The sequence below is a fragment of the Hyaena hyaena genome, unplaced genomic scaffold (genome assembly GCF_003009895.1).
Source record: "Hyaena hyaena isolate Hyena2069 unplaced genomic scaffold, ASM300989v1 scaffold_361, whole genome shotgun sequence".
Lineage (NCBI taxonomy): Eukaryota > Metazoa > Chordata > Mammalia > Carnivora > Hyaenidae > Hyaena > Hyaena hyaena.
Genome location: NW_024080991.1, coordinates 899638 through 921775, shown reverse-complemented (window position 1 = coordinate 921775; position 22138 = coordinate 899638). Strand labels below are relative to the sequence as shown.

Sequence of the window (22138 nt, the reverse complement as noted above, 5' to 3'; positions counted from 1 at the left end):
GTCATAAAAAGGAATGAAGTACTTATACATTCTACAATGTGAAGGAACCTCAAAAATACTAGCCTTGGGACATCTATGTGGCTCAGTCAGTTGAACGTCCGACTCTTGATTTTGGCTCAAGTTGTGATCTCATGGTCTGTGAATTCAGGCCCCACATTGGGCTCCGTGCTAACAGTGCAGAGCCTGCTTGAGACTCTCTTTCTCTCCTCCACAGCTCTCACCCTCTCTCTCTCAAAAATAAACAAACATTAAAAAAAAAAAAAAAAAAAAAAAAAAAATAAAAAAAAAAAAAAAAAAAAAAAAAAAAACGCCACTAGGATTAGTTAGTGGAAGAAACCCAACCCTAAAGGCCACTTATTATATGATTTTCCTTACATGAAATATCCAGAACAGGTAAATCTATAGAGACAGAAAGCAATTTGGCGGCAGCCAGAGACTTGGGGGAGGGAAGAGTGAGGAGCGACTATGGGTACAGAGTTTTCTTTGGGGATAATGAAAAGGTTCTGGAACTTGATAGAGGCGGTGATATAACATCGTAAATGTTCTAAATGTCACTGAATAATTATATATTTATAACGGCTAATTTTATGTTATGTGAATCTCACCTCAATTCTTTTTTAATGTTTTATTTATTTTTGAGGGAGAGAGCGTGAGCAGGGAAGGGGCAGAGAGGGGGACAGAAGATGCCAAGTGGGCTCTGTGCTGACAGCAGTCACAAACTGTGAGATCATGACCTGAGCTGAAACCAGAGGCTCAACCGACTGAGCCACCCAGGCACCTGTTTTTAAAAATTTTCACCTCAATTTTTATTTCACCTCAATTTTTAAAAACTTGAATGGAGATACTGAAGGACTCCTGGAAAAAGCCTTAGGGAAAAAAAAAAAAAACCAAAAAAAAAAAAAAAAAAGTGAAACAAATACAAATATAAAGCAAAAAACAAAACAAGGAGGCATGAAACAGAATTTCTTCTTGGGAGTAATGATGGATGTGAACATTCTTTGCTCAAAAAAAATGGGAGCAGAGTGTACATAGTCATAAAAAATGCAAATGAAATAATTTTCGAATTAGCAGAGCTCTGGGAAGGCTGGTTGGATAGTGAGATATCTAATTATCATTTTAAGTTCATTAAGATACTAAAGGGCAATAAATCTAAGTGGGATAGAGACAGGGAAGAACCTGCTTTTCTGACAACTTAATTTGAAGGAGAGAGCTCAGATTGGTTTGAAAGTGGATATAGAGTAGCCTAGAAAAGAAAAACAATTGAACTAAGGATCAGGACTTACAGAGCTATAATGTAAGATAGGAAGACAGTGAATACCTAACAAAGACTATTAACACTTTAAGACCTACACCAATCTAAGTAATTTGAGAGGAAACCTGAACTGTATCACAACTACACATATGTGTATACAATGTACAGCATATACATATACTGCAGTACATGTGTTTTCAAGCACCACAACAGACAGGAAAATCTGAGGATTAATGAAGCGGTAATCTAACATCTTATTCTCAGGAAACAGTATTGAAAGGTTAAGGTAATGCGTGTATAACGGTATGCATACAAATGTTCACTGCAGCATTGATTGTCTTACCCAAATAATTGATTCAAAGTAAACATTCACTAGTATGGGAATGGATAATTTATGGTAACCATACAATCAAATATTATGAAGACATTAAAAAGAGTGAGGTAGATTTTTATATATTGGTTTAGAAAGAGGTTTAAAACATAATGAGGCGGGGAGAGAGCATATTGTAAAGCAATATATGGAGGCTTCCATTTTTTGTGACGCCAAAGAAAACAAAAAGCCCCACGGAATAAAATTCTATAAATGTTTGTGTCAGCCTAGAAAAAAAAATCTAGAAGACTGCACACCCGACTGTAAACAGGTGGTAGTTACCTCAGGTGGTAACGGCTGGGAGATTGTACTTAACATAAGTAAAACCCTTAAAACAGTGCCTGGGGCGTAGCTGGTGCTCATTATGTGTTAACCACTATCATTTTTCCTTTATATACTTTGATACTGAATTACTAAGAGATTACTTTTGTAATTTAAAAAAGTGTTCACAGAATAACAGAAAAACAAATGGCCAAAAACATATAAAAAGAAGTTCAGTCTCATTTAGAATCAAGAAAATACAAATTAAGTAACAGTATCAGGGGACCTGGGTGTCTCAGTCATTTAAGCATCCAACTCTTGATTTCAGCTCAGGTCATGATCTCACGGTTTGTGTGATTAAGGCCCGCTTTGGGCTCTGTGCTGACAATGTGGAACCTGCTTGGGATTCTTTCTCTTTCTCTCTCTCTGCCTCTCCCCCATTCATGCTCTCTCTCTCAAAATAAAGAAATAATCATTTAAAAAAGTAACAGTATTGGGGTGCCTGAGTGGCTTAGTCAGCTGAAGTTGGACTTCAGCTCTGGTATGATCTCACAGCTCAAACAGTGAGTTTGGGCCCCACACTGGGCTCTGTGCTGACAGCTCAGCCTGCTTCGAATTTTGGGTCTCCCTCTCTTTCTGCCCCTCCCCAACTCATGCTCACGTGCCTGCGCACACTCTCTCTCACAGAAGTAAACATTTAAAAAAGAGTAACAGTACCATTTTCTGCCCATCAGACTGGCAAAAAAAAAAAAAAAGGTTTATAATATCCATTTTGGTGAAAACTTGACTAAACCAGATTATACACAAGAATATCAATTTGGAACATATCTGGTAAAGTTTAAAAAACGTATATCCTGTAATCCAGCAATTTCACTTCTAGAAATCAAACCTAAAGATATAGTTGCCATACAAAGTGATATGTATAAGGCTATTCACCATTTAGTAGTGAAAAACTGGAAATAGGCTAATGTCTACCAGTGAAATGAAGACAAATGGAATTATGCAATCATCAAAAATAAGATTTATAAGTATCAACATGGAAAATTCTCTAAGAAGTGAAAAAAGTTAGTTTCATATCTGTGCCAGTCATCAATTTATTGTCCCTCAGCTTCAAATCTATCCTTCATTGCCCTGTTTTGTGATACTAGAGAATTACACCTTTCCTTTGCCAGCTGATGGTTTTAAGCTCTATCAGTAGGGGGTGCTAGAGGGACCCTGCAGGAGGAGGGGGGATTCTCTTCCTGGTTCCTACATGCTTTCCTTGTTTTGTTTTGTTTTGTTTCTTTGTATTAGGTGTTTTTTTTTTTCTTTGCCCAATGATGCTTGCCGACCATCAAGTTTCAACAGCACCCCAACCAGGCAGCTTCCCACTGAGTTTCAACAGCATTCTTGTGTCTTCCCATTTAATTCTGCCAGCATCCTTGTGAGCTGTTTCCTGGAATCTCAGTGGTTTCCTAGAGTTTGCCAGCAGTCCAAATCCACAGTCCAGCCTGCAGTTTCCTGCAATCCAATCTCAATGGGCAGCAATTCATCAAACTTCATCATCCAGTGACATTATCTGTTGTACACTCTTCCATAAAGTCCAATTATCAGTCTTGGAGGAAGAAAGGGACCTCTTCCAAATTCGTTCCTTCCTTGAGCACTTTGCCTCAACCTTAGAAGCAGGGGCTGCTCCCTATATCTGCTATTGTATTGTTTTAGAGCTCTTTTTACCCCTTACTAGTTAATCCTTTTATTACTAGTTAATAATTGTTCATATTGAACTTTCCCAATTTAATATGTGGTTTCTATTTCCTGAGATCCTAGTTGACACAACATCTGTTATGTTTTTAAAAACTGTGTGTGTGTGTGTTTGCTCATACACACTTATGTAAATATATAGATGACACAGAAAATACCAAATTACCACCAGTGATTATTACAGGAAAATGAATGGGACTACAAGTGTAGGATAGAAGAGGATTTTCTTATTTACTCTATATACTTCTCATTTTAATTGTTTATAATAAACATTAATTCAGGTACCATATAATTCAAAACAAATATATATGTATTTAGTATGTAAGATACATATATCATGCCAATATCTAAGGATTAAAACATAATATTAGAGTATTGCTTCATGACTGAGGTTTCTCTTGGAAAGATAAACTAATTATAAACAGAAAAGATGATAAATTGGAACACATGGCTGGCTCAGTCAGTAAAGCATGTAACACTTGATCAAGAAGTTGTAAGTCTGAGCTCCATGCTGGGTATAGAGATTAAAAATAAAATCTTTGGGAAAAAAATAAAAAGTGATAAATTACAAAAAGGCAGTGACTGGTGTGAAAAAAGACAAATTCTATGTGATAAGGATTTGAGATTACAGCATAATTTTATGAGATGCCAGAAGCTGTGGCACTGCTCGCTGGGTCAAGGGTTGCACATGCAGCAAAAACGGTAACAGGAAGACAACTAACTCCAGTTTCATGGTATCCTTAAGCAGAGGTTAACACTGAGAGTCTAAGGTGATTATTTATGGGTTTAGAGCTTGCCCAAGCCACTCCTAAAACTTAGAGGCCTTGAGTTTAGAGGAAGCCAATAGAGTAAGCCCTGAAGTGCCAGCAATTGTCATTTCAATAATTTCCAGCTTTATTTCTCAACTGCTTCCCACCCCTGCCTAATTACCTATTCCACAGCAGCCATGGCAAAATCTACTGCCACAGTCAGAGCTGTAAAGTCAGCATTCCCTAAGCTAGCAAGGAACCCAAAAATATAAATTTCTCTTAAAACTGAAGTGTTTTTTTATAGATCCAAACTGAGGGAATAAGCTGGAGGTAGTGAAGTAGATTTACATGCCATTCATATACAGTATAGATAACTGAACTTGCAAAACACAGAAAGAGCTTTAGACTTAAGAAATGGAAACTGTAGTGTGATTAAAGGGGGGGGGGGGAGGCATTCAGCTGAATTGGAATCACAGTCCTAGCACTATCTAGTATTACTTTTTACTCCATTAGTTATTTGAGTTTTAAAGTCAGATTCCTTGGGATGAAATCCCAGCTCCATCACACATTAGCAGGTTAATCACTCTTGGCCTGTTTTTTCATTTGTAAAAAGAGGACAAAAGTACCTACACCCTAGGTTTTTGAAGAATATATAGAAGATATACACAGTACCTGGTACTTACTAAGGTGCTGATACTGTCACTTTCACTCACTTTTTAAGTCTCAAGGGTTTCTGTTTGTCTTACCTAAAAATGAGGGGTCCCTGCTAGATTATCCCAAAAGCCCCATTCCTGCTTTACCAGTCTATAAGTCTACAGATCAAGGATAGGTTTCCTAGGTGGAGGTGGGGTGGAGGGAGGTACTACTACAGAAAATAGTTTAAATGAAGGTCAGTGAAAGTTTTATCAGAAAGTAGGCAGATAATTCAGTAGAAACTGTCTTCAGGGAGTTTATGTCAGAGAACGCGTCACAGGAGTCAAAGTGCCAGGTATCCTGTAAAGGCAGAAGTAAGGAGAGAGATGGCCTTCTCAAAACGAGGATGTGAAGGTGATCTTGCAGTAACTCAGAGGATGCATCTGCTGATCTGGTTGTCTAAGCCCAGTCCTTTGAGAAGACTGACTGGCCCACTCAGAAGGGCTAAGGAAAACTCCCTGTATCAGTCACCTCTTAAAGGGCCAGACATCACCTCTGCACTCAAATTAATTTTCGTGCCAATTAATACAAAAGGGGTGGCTAACTTGGTGATCAGACGGGCCCAGGCAACAGCTGTCTTTCAACATACCCCCAGACTTTGCTTTACTACCCTACTCGGGATGAACCCCTAGGGAATCCCATGCTCGGGGGTTGGGGGAGACGATATACTACTCTTCCCCCTTACCGGTGTTCGCCCTACACTCTCCTTTTCCCGTCCCTAAGTCTCCTCACCGCTCCTCTCTCCCCGCCTCCCTCACTCCTCCTCCCCATTTCTCTGGTCCCTCCCATACTCCCATCCTCTCTAACTTTCTTCCCTATTGCTTCCTATTTCTCATCTCCGACAGTCACATTTTCCCTCTTTCCCGTTTCTATCCCTTTCCCCTCCCCGTTGATGCACTTTTCCCGCGCTCACCCTTCTCTGGCCGACCGCAGCTCGCGGACCCAAGCGGAAATCAAAGGCTGAGAGGCCAACAGCGCTGAGGCGGGCCCAAGGTGAGTGGACGTCCCGATTCTCCCGCCCCCTGAAGGCGGATCCCGAGAGCGATTGGTCCCCACGGTACACCCCCCAGAGCTCTTCCCAGCCAACCTGGGCGTGTCCAGACCATTTCCGCCCCTCACCCGGAAGGGACTCCTTCCACGCCCGACTCTGGCTCCTCCCGGCTGTGCGGTTCCTGCCCGCTGTCCGGTTCCGCTGTACCTCTTACAACTTTTCAGTCTATTCTGCAGGCAGCGTTTCTAGGATCTATGCTGTTTCTTTACTGCCGCCGAGATTTGCTTTAAATAGAAGGCAATCGGGGCGCCTGGGTGGCTCAGTCGGTTAAGCGGCCGACTTCGGCTCAGGTCATGATCTCGCGGTCTGTGGGTTCGAGCCCCGCGTCGGGCTCTGTGCTGACCGCTCAGAGCCCGGAGCCCGTTTCAGATTCTGTGTCTCCCTCTCTCTCTGACCCTCCCCTGCTCATACTCTGTCTCTCTCTGTCTCAAAAATAAACGTTAAAAAAAATCTTAAAAATAAATAAATAAATAAATAGAAGGCAATCAGCATTAGAAAGCCGGTCCTTCCTCTCCAAGTGTCTTCCTTGTTCACTGAGTGTTGGCCAGATTTCTAAAGCCCAACAAACTGATTCCTAGCGGTAGACTGAGCTCCATGATAATAATAGTAACTAATACTCCAAGTTTACTGTGCGACAGCTACTATTATAGACGTTTTGTAAGAATTAGCTCCTTTCTCTGTCAAATGGATGTATATCATCCCCGTTTTACAGATGAGATAACCAAGTTACAGAGAGGTTAAGTATCTTCCTCAAGATCAGCTATTAATGCAGCTAAAAAGTGGCCGTTAGAATTAGAACCATGTAGTCGGACTCCACTAAGCCACACCCACTCTAATAACTGTCTCTGGGACCCTAGAATAAATCCCGTTGCAACTCAAGAAACAACTTTTTGAGACTTACCTCTTCCTCTGAATCAGGTTTAGAAGACATGGAGAAGGAAGGGTGAGGGTGGGGAAGACCAAAAGATCCTTTGTTTTAGCTCTATGTTCTCTGGGCTTGGTAAATTGGAAGATAAGGTGGATTCATTACGTGGCCATACAGTGTATGGATATCCCTTTGAAATCATTCTTAAAGGTAACTTGCTAAACTATTAAGGGGAAAACACTATTAAATGATCATTTATTAAAATGGGAAAAACATAGTAAAGATCTTTAAGGAGTGGGATATTTCTTAGGAGCTTGTAAATAGTATTTTTGTTTATGTATTAAAGAGATATATAGCAGCTGTGCAAATGTGGGGGGGGGGCTTGCCCTCTAAGCTTACATGCACCTTTCAAATGATTGAGAAGTCATATAATCATCACATAAATCTCCGCTCACTTGTCGAAATTCCAGAAGCAGAGTTTTTCTCCACAAGTACTATTACTCACCATACCACATTACATCATATAATTTATAGAATGACTGCCAGGAACAAAAATGCCAAAAATTTATTTGATATACTTATCATTTCAAATATAAGTTCAGGTAAAGTCCATAGACAATTTCAAACATTATTATTCAGTAAGCTTTTCTTATTAAGATATAGTGAACAAAATAAACATTTTTATTAAAGATGTTGGTAAGTTGATTGTAGAGCAGGAATTCAGCTAGCTTTGCCAATAAAAAGGTAGTCTGAATAAAAATGGTGCATAAATTGATTCAGTCTTAGGCACAGTAATCTACTTAACCACTGAATTCATTTCCACTTAAGGACTGGAAAAGAAGTCCTTAGAGAATACTGAAATGAAAAGGCAGAGGAAACATAGCCGTTCAACTAATACAGAGCAACAAAACTGTGTCAATATGTTATGTAGCCAGAGGGGAAGCCTTCAACAATGACTCAGTGAGTAAAAAGTGTATTTTTCCTCTCATACCTCAAAGTACACCAATAGGGAACCTTGGAAGATGTGTTAGAACTAGTTTCTTTCCTGTCTTCTTCCATGCTTCATACTTAACTCTGCTCCTATTGGGAAACTCACTTCTCAAGCTTTGTAGCAAATCAGTTCATGCTTTGCCAAGTAATTTCTTTGGTGGGCCTCCATCCTAAAAGTTGAGTCAGGTATCCTCAGGTCTCTCTACTTTTGGCGGAGAGAAGATAGAGACTGAGGCTTAATGTCGAGTATCGACTGACTGGGTAAAAGTCATTCTTCCTTCAGATTCTGGATATTAATGGCCTTTAATATGGAAATGTAGGCAAAGAGTTAATTCTGGCTCTGAAGGAAGTGATTAAGAAACACTGAATTTTTTAAAAGTATTTATTTTCAGAGAGAGAGCACACAGGGGAGGGTCAGACCGAGAGGGAGAGAGAGAATCCCAAGCAGGCTCTGCATTGTCAGTGAGGAATCCAAGTTGAGGCTCAAACCCCATGAACCACAAGATCATGATCTGACCCGAAATCAAGAGTCAGACACTCAACCGACAGCCATCCAGATGCCCCAAAACACTCTGCATTTTGTTCATTTGGGCATAACAATAACATAACAATATAGTTGCATCAACGATGTGACTATAACTCACTGTGAACAAAATGGTTACTTTTACATTATTCTTTTACTATTTGGCCCTAATGATGACACAGAGCCACAACAGGATCAACAGGAAAGGGGAAAAAAAAAAGGGCCAGGTCAAGATCATCCAGCTCAGAATTCTAACAACGGACCAAAAGGACTAAATTGGAGAACTAGATTGCCTTCCCCGATGTTAACTTGGAAATTCAATAGGGTAGCATCCTATAACTTCCTCTGTATAGAGCCAGGATGGTGAAAATGATACCTCTATTGTGATACCTCTATTGTGTCACTTATTTGCTGTTAGCTCAAAAACCTACATCTCCAGCTCTGATTTCCTATCCTGAACTCTAAACTCCTATGGTCTTTTTTTTTTTTAACCTCTACTTCGATGTCCTGGATACTCTGCAAGCATCTCAAGTCCCGCCTGTCCAAAACTGAGTTAATTCATCTCCTCCCTCACCCACCCCAGAACTATTCCCCTATATTTTGGTGAATGAATAGTACCCTCTTAGGCTCAAGCCAAAATTAGAAAACATTCCATATCTTTTCCTCCCCTCACCCCTCCTTCTCACTCATCTAATTAGTGGTCAATCACACTTGATCAATTCTACTTGGCTCAATGTACCAGGCATCTCCATCCTTATAAACAGTTAATACTGGTTGTCTTAGTTCTGGTTCCCTAGAAGGAGAGTCTAGAAGAGGATTTGGGATGTACATCATCTATTGGGGGAATGAGTTTCAAGAAAAACCTACTACAAGGGAGGGATAGAAGCAGACTAGGGAAAGGAAAAGAGCCTGACAAGCATGTAGTCTCGGGTACAATCTAGTCTGGCCTGATCCACAGATAAGGTACTTGAAGCATTAACCACACAGCAGAATTATGACCTCTGAGGCAAGGGGACCAATTTCTTATACCCTCTAGCAGCCATTGACTGAGGGCAATGGTTGGCAGGAAGTGGGCATCATAGTTTGTTTTTTGGGTGAGGTTGCTGCAGTCAGTGGTGGTTGATTCTCTGGAGAAAGGGTCAGCTGTGAGTTATTAGCATCCATAGTCACTATTGGGGATAGGGGCTCCCACTTGGGAAAAGCAGTCTGGGCAGGACACCACATTGTCTACCACACCAGCCCTCACCATCTCTCATTTGAACTACTACCGTAGCCTTCTTGTTGGAATTTCTACTTCTATACTCAACAATTTTTAATTCACCATCCAACTAAAATGATCTTTCCAAAAAGAAAATCTGATCATGCAGCTATTCAAAATTATAGAGGGAAAAAAGCTAAACTCATTAACATTTCACATCAACCTTTCGTGTTAAAACCTTACACCACCCTCCTAGTTTTATTTCCTATAATCTTCATCCACTTACACTTCATGACTATCTCATACTCACACACACATACACACGCGTGACTTGCACTCATGCACACACTCACCTTTGCTCTAGAAATATCAAATGCAAACACTCATACTTTCCCATGTTACCATGCTTTTACACTGCTGCTTGATCTGTCTAGATCTTTCTCTGCCCATTGCCACTTACCTACCTGAGAAATTCCTGTTCCTTTCCAAAAGTAATTATAGCAACACCTATAAAGCCTGACATAATTTCTTTAGTCAGACCCAGCCAAAGTTCTAATAGTACCAAATTACAGCACATGTCACGCTGTACTGTAATTGTGTGCTTAAGCATATGTCTTCCCAATTAAAAGTAAGCTCTTCATTTTACCTCCTGGGATTGGCTTGGGGCTAAGGCTCAATAAATGTCCGTTGTTGATCTTTCAGCTTTATCACCGCTTGAATAACATGCTCCATTAGTTTAATAGTCACTGTTCATGTGATCCTTCCTTACATGCCCCCAAACTGTCTTCTTGAGGCTCCATGACATATCCTCCTTTTCACATTGTAGAATTTGGTAAGCAAGCCCATGCTCATTCGTGATTTTACTAACTTCAATGTCATTTTCCAGGAGTCTTCTGTTCTAACTAATACAATAACTTATATTTGAGCTGAGTAAGCTTTAAAAACTGAGTACAGTTCCTATAGATGAGGAGTGAGAACGTATCCTTCGAGATTTAAGAACCAGCATGGACAAAGGCAAAGGAATGAGAGTGCTGGTCAGTCGGAGCACTAACTACAGTGTCAGGAGGACAGACGGGCATGATGGAGAAGAGAGTAGAGACCAGTGGGTATGGAGCCTTGAATGCCTCCCTGATTAAGATGCAGGGCACAGGCTGTGTAGTCGGAGGGTGCATAAGTCCTGGCTCTGCCACCTCTTAGCTGGTTAATCTTAGGTAAGCATCTTAACCTCTCTGAGCATCATTTTCCTCATTTGTAAAATGAGAATGCTATGAAAAACTTTAAAAATATGTAAAACCTAATTAAACTGTGCTGACTGAATGCTAGTGGGGGATGGCTGACAGAAGGGAAAGAGAGAAAGAACAATTCCAAAGAAGGGGGCGAGCTGGCTGGGATCTGGGAGGACTCCATCACAGCTGTTGGTGGCCCAGCATGGGCAGACGGAAAACAGAAAGATGGAACTGATTCCCTGGTCAGACTGAAACAAAAAACAACTCAAGAGCTGCTGTAGACTAAGGCCCAGCTATTGCCCAAGCAGATTAACTTCTTTTTTTATTTTTTTAATGTTTATTTTTTGAGAGCAAGAGAGACAGAGTGCAAGTGGGACAGAGGGAGAGGGAGACACAGAATCCGAAGCAGGCTCTAGGCTCTGAGCTCTGAACTGTCAGCACAGAGACCAATGCGGGGCTTGAACTCCTTAACCAAGAGGTCACGACTTGAGCCAAAGTCTGACACTGAGTCAATTGAGCCACCCAGGAGAGCCAAGCAGATTAAGTGCTTAAGAGAGCTCTCCCATGTGGGCTGAGAAAAAGAAAAGAAGTGGGCCTTTCCCAACCGGGAATCAGTTTGGGGGAGATGACCCACTGATTCTGACTCTGTACCTGGCACAGAGTTGCTTGCCTGAGAGTTGACAGCACATGCAGGTAGTAAAGAAGCAGCATCAACCCCAAGAGTGTCCACACCCATTGTAAGAACAACACATTGGTCTCTGTGGGTGGTAGGATTAGAGAAGAGGAAATCCCAGGCCACTGCATGGCTCAACTGCACACCAAGATAACTGAGGAGCTCCTGAGGCAACCCACCAACACATGAAAAACAAGAGGTTCCTCAAAACAAGGCTTTTGAGGAATAGCACTTAGGTTCAGTCTTTGTGTTTCCAAGTAGAGAGATTTATGCTAGAAAGAGGTTCCCCCTGCTCACTCCTCTTTGGGGTATTTGTATTTGGGATGCGCTAGGCAGAGACTCATGTAAATGACGAGTTTGGAAGAAGGGACAGGGAATATAGACTCAGCCTCTATCTTTGGGTCCTCTTTGGAACCCAACCTGATCTTAGGATGCAAATACTTTAGTCTGTAAAGACACTTTGCCTCCAAGGAAAAACCTGAGGTTGTCCTCAGTTATTTGCCCAGTGTGGAAGAGTGCTGTATGTTCTTCAACTTAGCTTTACTCAGTCGAAAGAAGAAAAGAAAAGGAAAGGAAAGGAAAGGAAAGGAAAGGAAAGGAAAGGAAGAAAGAAAGAAAGAAAGAAAGAAAGAAAGAAAGAAAGAAAGAAAGAAAGAAAGAAAGAAAGAAAGAAAAAGAGAGGGAGGGAGAGAGGGAGGGAGGGAAAGAGGGAGGGAGAGAGGGAAGGAATAGAGAGAGAGGGAGGGAGGGAGAGAGGGAAGGAATAGAGAGAGAGAGGGAGGGAGGGAGAGAGGGAAGGAATAGAGAGAGGGAGGGAGGGAAGGAAGGAAGAAAGAGAGAGAGAAAGAAAAGGGGAGAGAGAGAGAAAGAAAAAGACAGAAAGAGGAAGGAAGAGAGAAAGGGAGAGAAAGAGAGGAGGGAGAAAGAAATGAAGGAAGGGAAAAGAGCTGACATTGCTTTTAATTTTTTAAATAATTTTTTGAAATTGACAAATTACTAACTTTGTTGAAAATAAATATAATTTTATTTTCAAACTACCAGAATATTTGTAAATATTCCCCTCATCCAGATTCCTAATTGTAAATACCTTATTGCATTTGCTCCATCTCTGTGTACATGCAATACATATTCAATATGTTTATATGTTATATCTAATTATAAACATGTATAAAATAATTAGTTGTTTTCTCAGCCTTTTGAGAACAAGTTGCGTCAATGATGCCTATCGCCCCTACATACTTCAGTGTGTATTTCCCCAAATCAAGAACGCTTTGCTACTTACCTACCATATAAACTTCCAACATTAATACAACACCATCATCAAATTCACACAGACTTATGTGTGTGCCCCCTCTGCCCCCACCGCCATTCAAATCTCCCCAACTTCCCCAACAACTTTTCTTCCTTTCTGGCACACTGTTCCTTCCAGGAGCACATGCTCCTGTTGTTAAGTCTCTTCAGCTTCCTCTAGTCTGAAACTGTTCTCCCTTTTCCCTATCTTTCATATCCTTGGCAGTTTTAAAGAATACAGGTCATATACTCTGGAGAGATGACCCTTAACCTTAGTCAGTTCCGTGTTTCCTCATGACCACACTTGGGTCTGGCTTTCTTGGCAGAAATTCCTAAGAAATGATGCCATGCGCTTTTTAAGGCTTGAGACAGGGCATGTGTTGTTAATCCATCTCACCACTAGTGATGTTACCGTGAATCACCTGGTTATGTTGGTATTTGCAGTTTTCCTTTTGTAGTTGACTAGTACCTTGTGAGGATATGCTGCAAAACTGTGCCATCAAATCTCCAATTAACAATCCTAGCCTTCCCAAACAATGAACCGCTACTTCACCTGAAGTTGACCTGAATGTTCCTGCTACATGCATGATTCCTGCATTTATTTGTGGATAGTCTACTATAAAGAAGAGCTTTCTCTTCTCCCCATTTATTCTTTCATTTACTGATTTATATCAGTGTGGATTCGCAGTTTTCTATTTTATTCACTGGTTATAATTAATCACTATCATTATTTTCATGCATAAGTTGATCCAGGTTTGGCTGATGGGATTTCCATTAAGGGGCTGCCATGATCTTTTGACATGTCTTCATCATTTTGTGAATACTTTCTTGCTTTTTGAAACAAGATATTCCAGAAATTTTTTGTCTAATGTTCCCTTCCTCACCCCTGGAGTCAACCCTTTCACCAAGCAGTCCTGGTATTTTATAGAAGATGGTATTTGAAAATAAGATCTGGCTATTAGATGTGCTCATTGCTACTAGAGTGTCATGGCTTCTAGACTTTTTTCAGTGGACAGACTAAGGAAGGGTATGTATGTATATACATATCCCTGAATTTATATCAATACTTCTAATGCCAGCACATTTCAGGGTTCTTTGAAACATTGCCTCTTTTCATGTTTTACCTTCTCCAATGGTGAGAAACCTGGCTCTCTAGTCCTAAACATTTAATTATTTGCTCAATGAATTTTCTTATTTACTTATTGTAAACAGTCTCCCAACCACGTGGCTTGTCTCCCTCTGTCTAAATGCTGTGTATACCTTCTCTTCATTCTTGGGCACCAGTGGGCACAACACTGATGTGCTTCTGTGCAGCCTCTTCCCTTCCACGTCAGTGTTCTGTGTCCTTGGATGTAAGTGGGCGTGCTGCCAAATCACCTCCAAGCAGCTCACCACTTCCCGCCTCGCTGCCTCTCTGCCAGGGAGGAAAGAGAATGACAAAGAAAAGAAGAGGGGAGGAAAAGGAAAAACTGAAGGAGAATGGCAGATTTTCTCTCATGTTAAAAATATCCATCTGACCAACTCCTTTGTCTTTCAGTTGACTCTGAACTCGGGCAGGGAAGGAGGTGTTTTTTATGCACACCCTCCTTTCACTGCATGCAAAACCCCAGCAATGGAATTTAATTCCCTGAGAAGCAAAGATTTGTTTATTTTGTATTTGGCTATTCCCCCTACAGAGACCAGTCGCATTTTCACAAACTGCTTGAAATTCAAACAGTGTAGACTCATTCATTCTGCTGCTGGCTGAAGCTCACTTCCTCACCTTAGAAAGCACTATCTATCCTGATCAAACGACTAGCCAAAGCAGGTCTCTATAATGTGGGAGAGTGCTTAGGGAAATATCTTGAAGTGAGAAATTGTTGAAATACTCCCCCGAGGGATTTTTTTGAACCCAGATTGTAGTTTGGTGGGCTACCTTTCCAAGCAAAGTATAAAGGAGGTGGAGATTTTAAAACCAGCCCATAGTCCTGCTTCTTTAGACATACATTTTTTAAGTGTTTACTTGAGCTGCAATGACATCCCTGACAGACACATTTGGGTTGGTCAAAAGGCCAATGGGAGTTGGAAAACCAGGGAAGGCAACAGAGAGGTGTAGGGGATGGGCTCAGGCAAACAGCAGACAGTCTGGACTAAATCTGGAAATGAGGCTGGGCGCAGCTGGGAGTAATGAGTACTGAGATCACCAGCCAGAGCTGTGAATGAAGAGGAAGGCTGAATCACAGCTAGGAGCTTTGTGCTGTGATGCTCTGGAAAAGGACCCCCAGGCCTTCACACACACAGCACTCAGCCTTCTGTTTAATGTTTGCTTCAGACAATAGCAAACCTGTCAGTGCAAGCTAGCGGCAGAGTTCAGTGTCAGAGGTCCACAAAGGCTAGTAGATACTTCCGGTGGGGGACCTCTTAGCAGGGCCCTCAACCCACCTTACCTCCTTGCTGCTAGAACAGCGCTGCCCTTGCCTCCCCTTGCCTCTCTAAGGTAGGGAGTGCTGGTGGAGTCAGCCAGGGAGTTTGCCACCTGTGTTCGTGGTAAGCTGTCCTCCCTCAAGCAGGAGGGTGGGACTCAGCCTTTGTTGGCTCTTTTCAATCCAAGCCTATGGTTACTGCTAGAAGAACTTCTTCCAGATTTTTAGTTTTTAGATGATTCCAACCTTAATTGTTGTTGTTGTTGTTTTAAAATTTTTTTAATGTTTATTTTTCAGAGAAAGAGTATTGGGGGGAGGGGCAGAGAGAGGGAGGGAGACACAGAATCTGAAGCAGGCTCTAGGCTCTTAAGCTGTCAGCACAAAGCCAGGCATGGGGCTTGAACTGCGAGATCATGACCTGAGCCGAAGTCAGACACTTAACTGACTGAGCCACCCAGGCACCCCCCAACCTTAGTTTTCAGAAGTGACAAATTATTTCCCCTATAGCCATGCTCTATTGATTATTTCAGTGGATTTTTGGGAGGGAACTGAGAGGCATCCATACTCTACACCGTCCTGCTCAGAAGAGTTATACATGAGGAGTAGGCAGAAGAGTCTTAGAAGGAGCAGTGAGAGAAGTTAAAAGGAGACCAGAAGAGGCCAGGGTCACAGAGGTCAATGTGAAGAGGAGTGTTCAGCAATTTCAAAAATATCAGTAAAGAACAGACTGAACCTGGAAATCAAGAGTGACTGAAGACAGTTGAAAGTACTATTCAAAAAACTTACTGGAGCATAAGCTGAGCCTCACATGGAGAAATGGAAACAGCAAATGTGACTACTTTTTAAAGACATTTGGCAATCAACAGGCAAGGAGAGTGATGAAATATAGGTTGGGAAGGAGTAAGGTGAAGAGAGAAGGTGTTGTAGGGTTGAGCCGGTGGAGGCAGGTGTGGCTCCCAGTGTTGGCAAGCCCCCCAGGCTACCTGACCCCAGATCCCCACTGCTGCACAGCACAGCTTGCTTCATTCCTACTGCCAGGCACAGAGTAGGACCTGGGAAGGCAGGTCACCTAGGAGAGATCACCCTGACATCCTCTCCAGGCTTTGTGACTTACAAATTTAACCTAGACCACATTGCATCTTGCAAATCATGGCCAGCAGTGCAACTGAGGGCCCAAAGAGTGGCTCTACAGAGGTCCTGCCAACAATGACAATGAACTAACATGTTGAATATATACAGTAGACTTCAACTATCTTAGGTTTGTCTACCTCATCTGTTCCTCACAACCTCTCTCTCGTGGGGGTTTTAGGAATCACATTTCATAGATGAGAAAACTCAGGTTAGGAAAGTTAAATTCGTTGTCCAAGTCATAGAGCTGGTAACCAAGGAAGCTGAAGTTCAAAATTAGATCTTTCCAATTCCAAAGGCTTTACTTTTTCTCCTTGGGCACCGGAGGCCAAAATACAAGCAACAAGCAATATGAAACCTAAGGACAGACCATGAGTAGCCTGTATTCACAGAGTATTGAGTTATAGGACCAAACAGAGAGAAGGTGGGGCCAGAGGGGTTTGCCAGATAAAATACAGGATGCCCAGTTAAATCTGAATTTCACATAAACAGCAAATAAATTATTAGTGTAATTGCATCTCACATATCGCATGTGAAATACTTACACAAAAAAATTTTTGAGGTGCCTGGGTGGCTCAGTTCATTAAATCATCTGATCTGATTTTGGCTCAGGACATGATCTCACAGTTCATGAGATCAAATCCTATATCAGATGCCATGCTTAAGGCACAAAGACTGCTTGGGATTCTCTCTCCTCTCTCTCTGCCCCTCCCCTGTGCACTCTTTCTCTCTCTCTCTTAAAATAATAAACATTAAAAAAAATTATTTAAAAAATAAATAAATTCAAAATTAATTGGGCACCCTGTATTTTTATTTGCTACATTTGGCAACTATATGGCCAGATGTGAAATTATTAAGGGCTTTAGACTTTATTTCATAGCTAATATGGACCCACTGAGGATTTTGGCACAAAGGACTGACATTGGTAAAGTGGTACCTGAGACCAGTCAGAAAAGAATGGAATTCCAAAATATAAGACTAGGATGGTGGAAGAAGGAAAGAAAGCTGGTTACGTATGGATAGATGAAGAATAAGGAGAAATCCAATATAACTGATCTGGATGACAGAAAGAATGACAGCTACCGATGGAAACAGACATATCTAGAGGAGGAATTGCTTTGAAAATAAGTAAAAATGGACTTTGAGCTAATACTTATATTTTACAACAGGAAAAGTGAATTTTACAACAGGAAAAGTAATTTAGCGTTTCTCCATCACTTTCTTCCAAGTACTGCAGACATAGGATGTTACTCCTCAACCTCACAGGCAGCCCGCCAGGTCCCTATAAGGACGGAAATTTTCTAATAGACAAAACTGGCAACACCAGCAGGTGGCAGCATCAGGAATTGAAGTCCCAGGCCTCGTGAATCCAGTCTGGGTTTATTTCCACTCCACACTGTCTCGGATTAGAGATCTAGAAGCTGATCTCCAGGGAGATCGCAGCAGAAGCCATGGCTGCTGAGACTTGGGAAGTAGAAGCTGAAAGGGAAGATACAGTTGCTAAGAAAACATGGAGGACGGGGGAGGGAGAGAACTTTGGAGAATCTCTGGCAGAGGACACAGAATGGGAAATGGCTGGGAAGCTTGAGTGAGCCTAGCATTTTGAAAACAGCAGCATACTATGATGTTTCAAGAAAACAGGGAGAATATGGGGATGGTGGAATGGAATACAGGAAAGGTATATAGATGCCATGTCCTACAGGGCCTTCTGTGCCACACCCAGGATCTTAGAATGATCCTATAGGCAACAGAGAGTCACTGAGCATTTTAAGCAAGGGGTCTGCCTGACCAGATTTGTGTTTCAGAAGGGCCATGCTGGTGGAAGTGGTGTGGGAGGTGAACTGAAGGCCAATTAGGAACCAGCGTGATGGTCCAGAGGCAAAAGAATGAGAAGGCAGAGGAAATAGATGTTTGAGAGAATCAATAGGACATGGAGAGGAAAGAGATGTGAGGTGACCAAAAGGCCTTTCCCAGGGTGGCTGGGAACGGTGATAATATTTATAAAATGTAGAGGGTGCAGGATGAGGAGCCTATTTGGAAGGAAGTGTGAAGTCATTCATCTTTGCATATGTACAACATAACTTAGAGCTGACAGAGTAGACAAGCATGTTGATTTGAGTTTGACTTTGGACATATTTAATTTCAGATATCACAGGAACATGCAGGTGGAAATGTTTGGCAAACTGTTAGAAATATAGTTTTAGAAGCTTAGAAGAACAATGAAAGCCTGTGCATTAGCTTTTTCAAATCAAGATACAAATAATGGTGTAAGAAAAGCCCATTGACAAAATCCCTGAAAATACTTAGCACATAAAGAGCAATAACAAAACAAAAACAAAAACAAAAAAAACCAAATGAACCAAACAGAGAAGAGGCAGCCAGAGAGGTAGATGAACAAGAAATTTTGGTGTAATGGAAACAAAGGGATGAATTTCAGTAGGTAGGGGTTTGCACATCCATGCTCATGGCAGTATTATTCAAAAAGCCAGGTGAAAGCAACCTAAATGTCCATGGATGAATGAATAGATTAAGAAAATATGGTAAATACATACAGTGAAATATTATTCAACCTTAAACAAGAAGGAAATTCTGTTATGTGTCACAACATGGATGCATCTTGAGGACATTATGCTAAGTGAAATAAGCCAGTCACAGAAGGACAAATACTGCATGATTCTACTTATATGAGGTATCAAAAATAGTCAAACTCATAGAAGCAGAAAGTAGGATGGTAGTTGCCAGGGTCTTGAGGGAGGAGAAAAGAGGAGTTGTTATGCAGTGGGTAGGAGTTTCAGTTTTGCAAGATGAAAAAGTTCCAGAGAACATTTTCACAATGAGCACATAGTTAACACTACCATACTGTACACTTAAAAATGGCTAATTTTTTTCAAATGGGAAGGGGTTGTTTTGGGGGTCTTGCTGCAGAAGTGCCTGATGAAATAAGGACTGGTAAGTGTGTGTACATTATATCTAACACTGAGGTTATTATCGATCACTTCAGTGTGAGCATTTAATTCAGTGGTTGGTGATGACAGTTAAATTGCACTTGGCTGAGGAGTGAATGGAAGACGAGTAAGTAGAAAGAGCAAGTGAACTTTGCTTCTGCAAGTTTGGCCACAGAGGATGTGGATCTTTTCTGAGTAGCACAGCATTAAGAGGGAGGATAGATCCAGGGCTCACCTTGCTTGCACCCATTCTCTCAGGGATCACAGTCCTTCACTGATTATTATCTGATGTCTGAAAACAGTCATTTAATGTGTTTTGTCCAGTTTCCTACTTGTTTACTGTGGGAGGAAATTTCTCGCCCCAGTTAATAATTTATGAGCAGAAGCGGGACTCTCTTTTATGAATTAAAAACAATTTTTTAAAAAATGAAGACTGAAGTCAGAAAAAAATCAATCACCTTCCAGATCCTCCCTTTTTCAGTATTTCCATGGAGATTCCAGAAAGGTGAGCTTTTATAAGCTAGTAGGTAACATTCACATTCTACATCTTCTAGAACAGGGTTCTGACAGCACCTGCCTGGGCAGGCTAATACTTTGGCATCCTCCAAACAAGTACTTAAAAAATATTTTTAGTGGGTGGGAGGCTGACTTGTGGCGAGGCAGTGAGGACAACCGCTGCTGGAGAACAAGAGGCTGCTTGGAGTCCAGGGCTCAGGCCACCTATGCCTCCTCCTGGAGTGGAGACTGCTCTGCCTAGGCAATTCTGTGCACAGGCAAATGGAAACTGAAACCACCCCTCAAGCAGTAGGGACTGCCTTGACAAGACCTCCAGCCAGCCCAGACCACCCAGACCAATTTGAGTGTGACTCCCAACTCGCGCCTGAGAAGATGGACCATGGGGTAACCTCTAGAATGATTGACAACTGCCTTTACTTTATTATAATTCTAAAATCTCCATCCAAGGAGGAGCACAAGCCCCATCTACATAACATACAATGTACGTATGGGCATGTTTCCTAAAGGTGCATGCATGGCCTTATGCCTGCCTCTGCTTACAATGACAAGGCTTCCCTATCTAAATATTCATCATGGCCGCAAATAAAAGGAACCCATTCACCCTTGCTTGGTGAGTCATGGCTTTGAATTTATTCCCTGTGATCTCCTTATTTGCTGCAAACAGTTTTCTTTGTGCAACAACCCACAGATAGTTTCTATCTGTGATTCACCAGAGTGAATTCATATTGGTTTGGTTACATTCTGTCATTATCCCTGTTGATTCTTTCTCCAATTGTGAGCTGGTCTTTAATTGGGCATAACCCTTAATTGTCAAAAGCTTTGTGTCATATCATGTATATCTATTTCTAGAAATTCTGTATCTTATATAAGAATTTTAATCTCAAATTGCAGGTGATTTGTGTCTGCATAGAGACTAAAGTATTAAATTATTGGGAGACTGTAGATATTAGTCTTGAGAGGAAAGGCCTACTTACTACAGCCACATAGGTCATGGACTGCAAAACTTCAAGGGGTGCCTGGAGAGAGAGATGGGTGGGAAAAGATTTAATTTTATTTGTGGTTGGTTCCTAAGTGTTTTGATGTTATGATAACACGTTTTCTTACATAAGCATATAACTACAGGGGCTCAGATAATCACTAAAGGCATCACAAGAAACTGCTTCCTCCATGATTGGTAATGAATGAAAATTGTGGACTGAATGAAAAAAATAAAGATAAAAATATTTTTAATGTTATGCAGAGAATATAGAAGCTTCTGGAAGCTACATGGAGGCAGTGGGGAAAGACAGAAAAAAAACGGCCTGTTCCCTAGCCCTATGGCTACATTTCCCCCTGCCCATTGAATTCTGGTATATAGTGAATAATCCCAGTCTCTTAAATTTTTTCATGAGTTTATGACTTTTTCTCTTCCTAGAACTAAACCTTCTTTTCATGATCTCATGGTTCATGAGATTGAGCCCCTCGATGGGTTCTGTACTGACAGTACAGAGCCTGCTTGGGATTCTCTCCCTCTCCCTCTCAGCCCCTCCCCCCTCTCTCTCTTTCTCAAAATGCATAAACTTTAAAAAATAAAATAAAACTAAACCTTCTTTGAGTGTCCCAAAGACACTCAAAACTAGACCATTGGTTTTAACTGATGGATAAGCCCCATTCTATCCCCTCATAGTTATCTCCTTCCCTTAACTCTATGTCCCTGGCCCACTTGTCCAAAATGCCTACCAAAACAATGAAAGTCCTCATGCATATCAGTTCATGCCTATGGCTTACCAAAGTGCTACTGTTCCACAGGTTCTCTAAACTGCCAATTTCTGAATACATTTGGAGATCAGTTAAGACACCCCTCTATAGAATGATTAAGTTGATGAATCTCCCACCTAAACACCATTTTGGTCGGGGACTCACTCCTGTATTATTTTCCTGCCATGTACATTATTTAAGAGAACATGACATCAGAGATTATCTCACTCTTTTATCCTACCTAGAACCAAAGTCTTTTCAGATCCGGCTCTGCTTCGCTTTTGTCAAGTTCCTTCCCATATTATTCTGATCCTCACAGATTCTTAATTACAATTATTTTGGAATGTAGGTGAATTCCTTCTGCAGAGGATGTGTACTTTCCTCCTCAGGCTGTGCAGAGCTCTGACACCAGTTATCAGACTGGAGGCAAAAAGGGTGATGGAGGCATGTCTTGAGGAAAACAAGTCATCTTGCAATGAATGAATCTATTTCAAGTGAGTTCATATATGGTCTCCAGGCAGGGGGAGGT

The 22138-nt window shown here is 41.3% G+C and overlaps 1 long non-coding RNA gene across 1 annotated transcript; it reads right to left on the bottom strand.

Moving 5' to 3' along the window:
• Positions 1 to 5256: 5256 nt before the first annotated feature.
• LOC120243804 lies at positions 5257 to 6075 on the bottom strand. The gene is made up of 2 exons (XR_005531395.1): positions 5979 to 6075; positions 5257 to 5365 (listed from the first exon to the last, which is right to left on the bottom strand). It is a non-coding gene; the product is annotated as an uncharacterized LOC120243804 (long non-coding RNA).
• Between the last annotated feature and the right edge of the window lie 16063 nt (positions 6076 to 22138).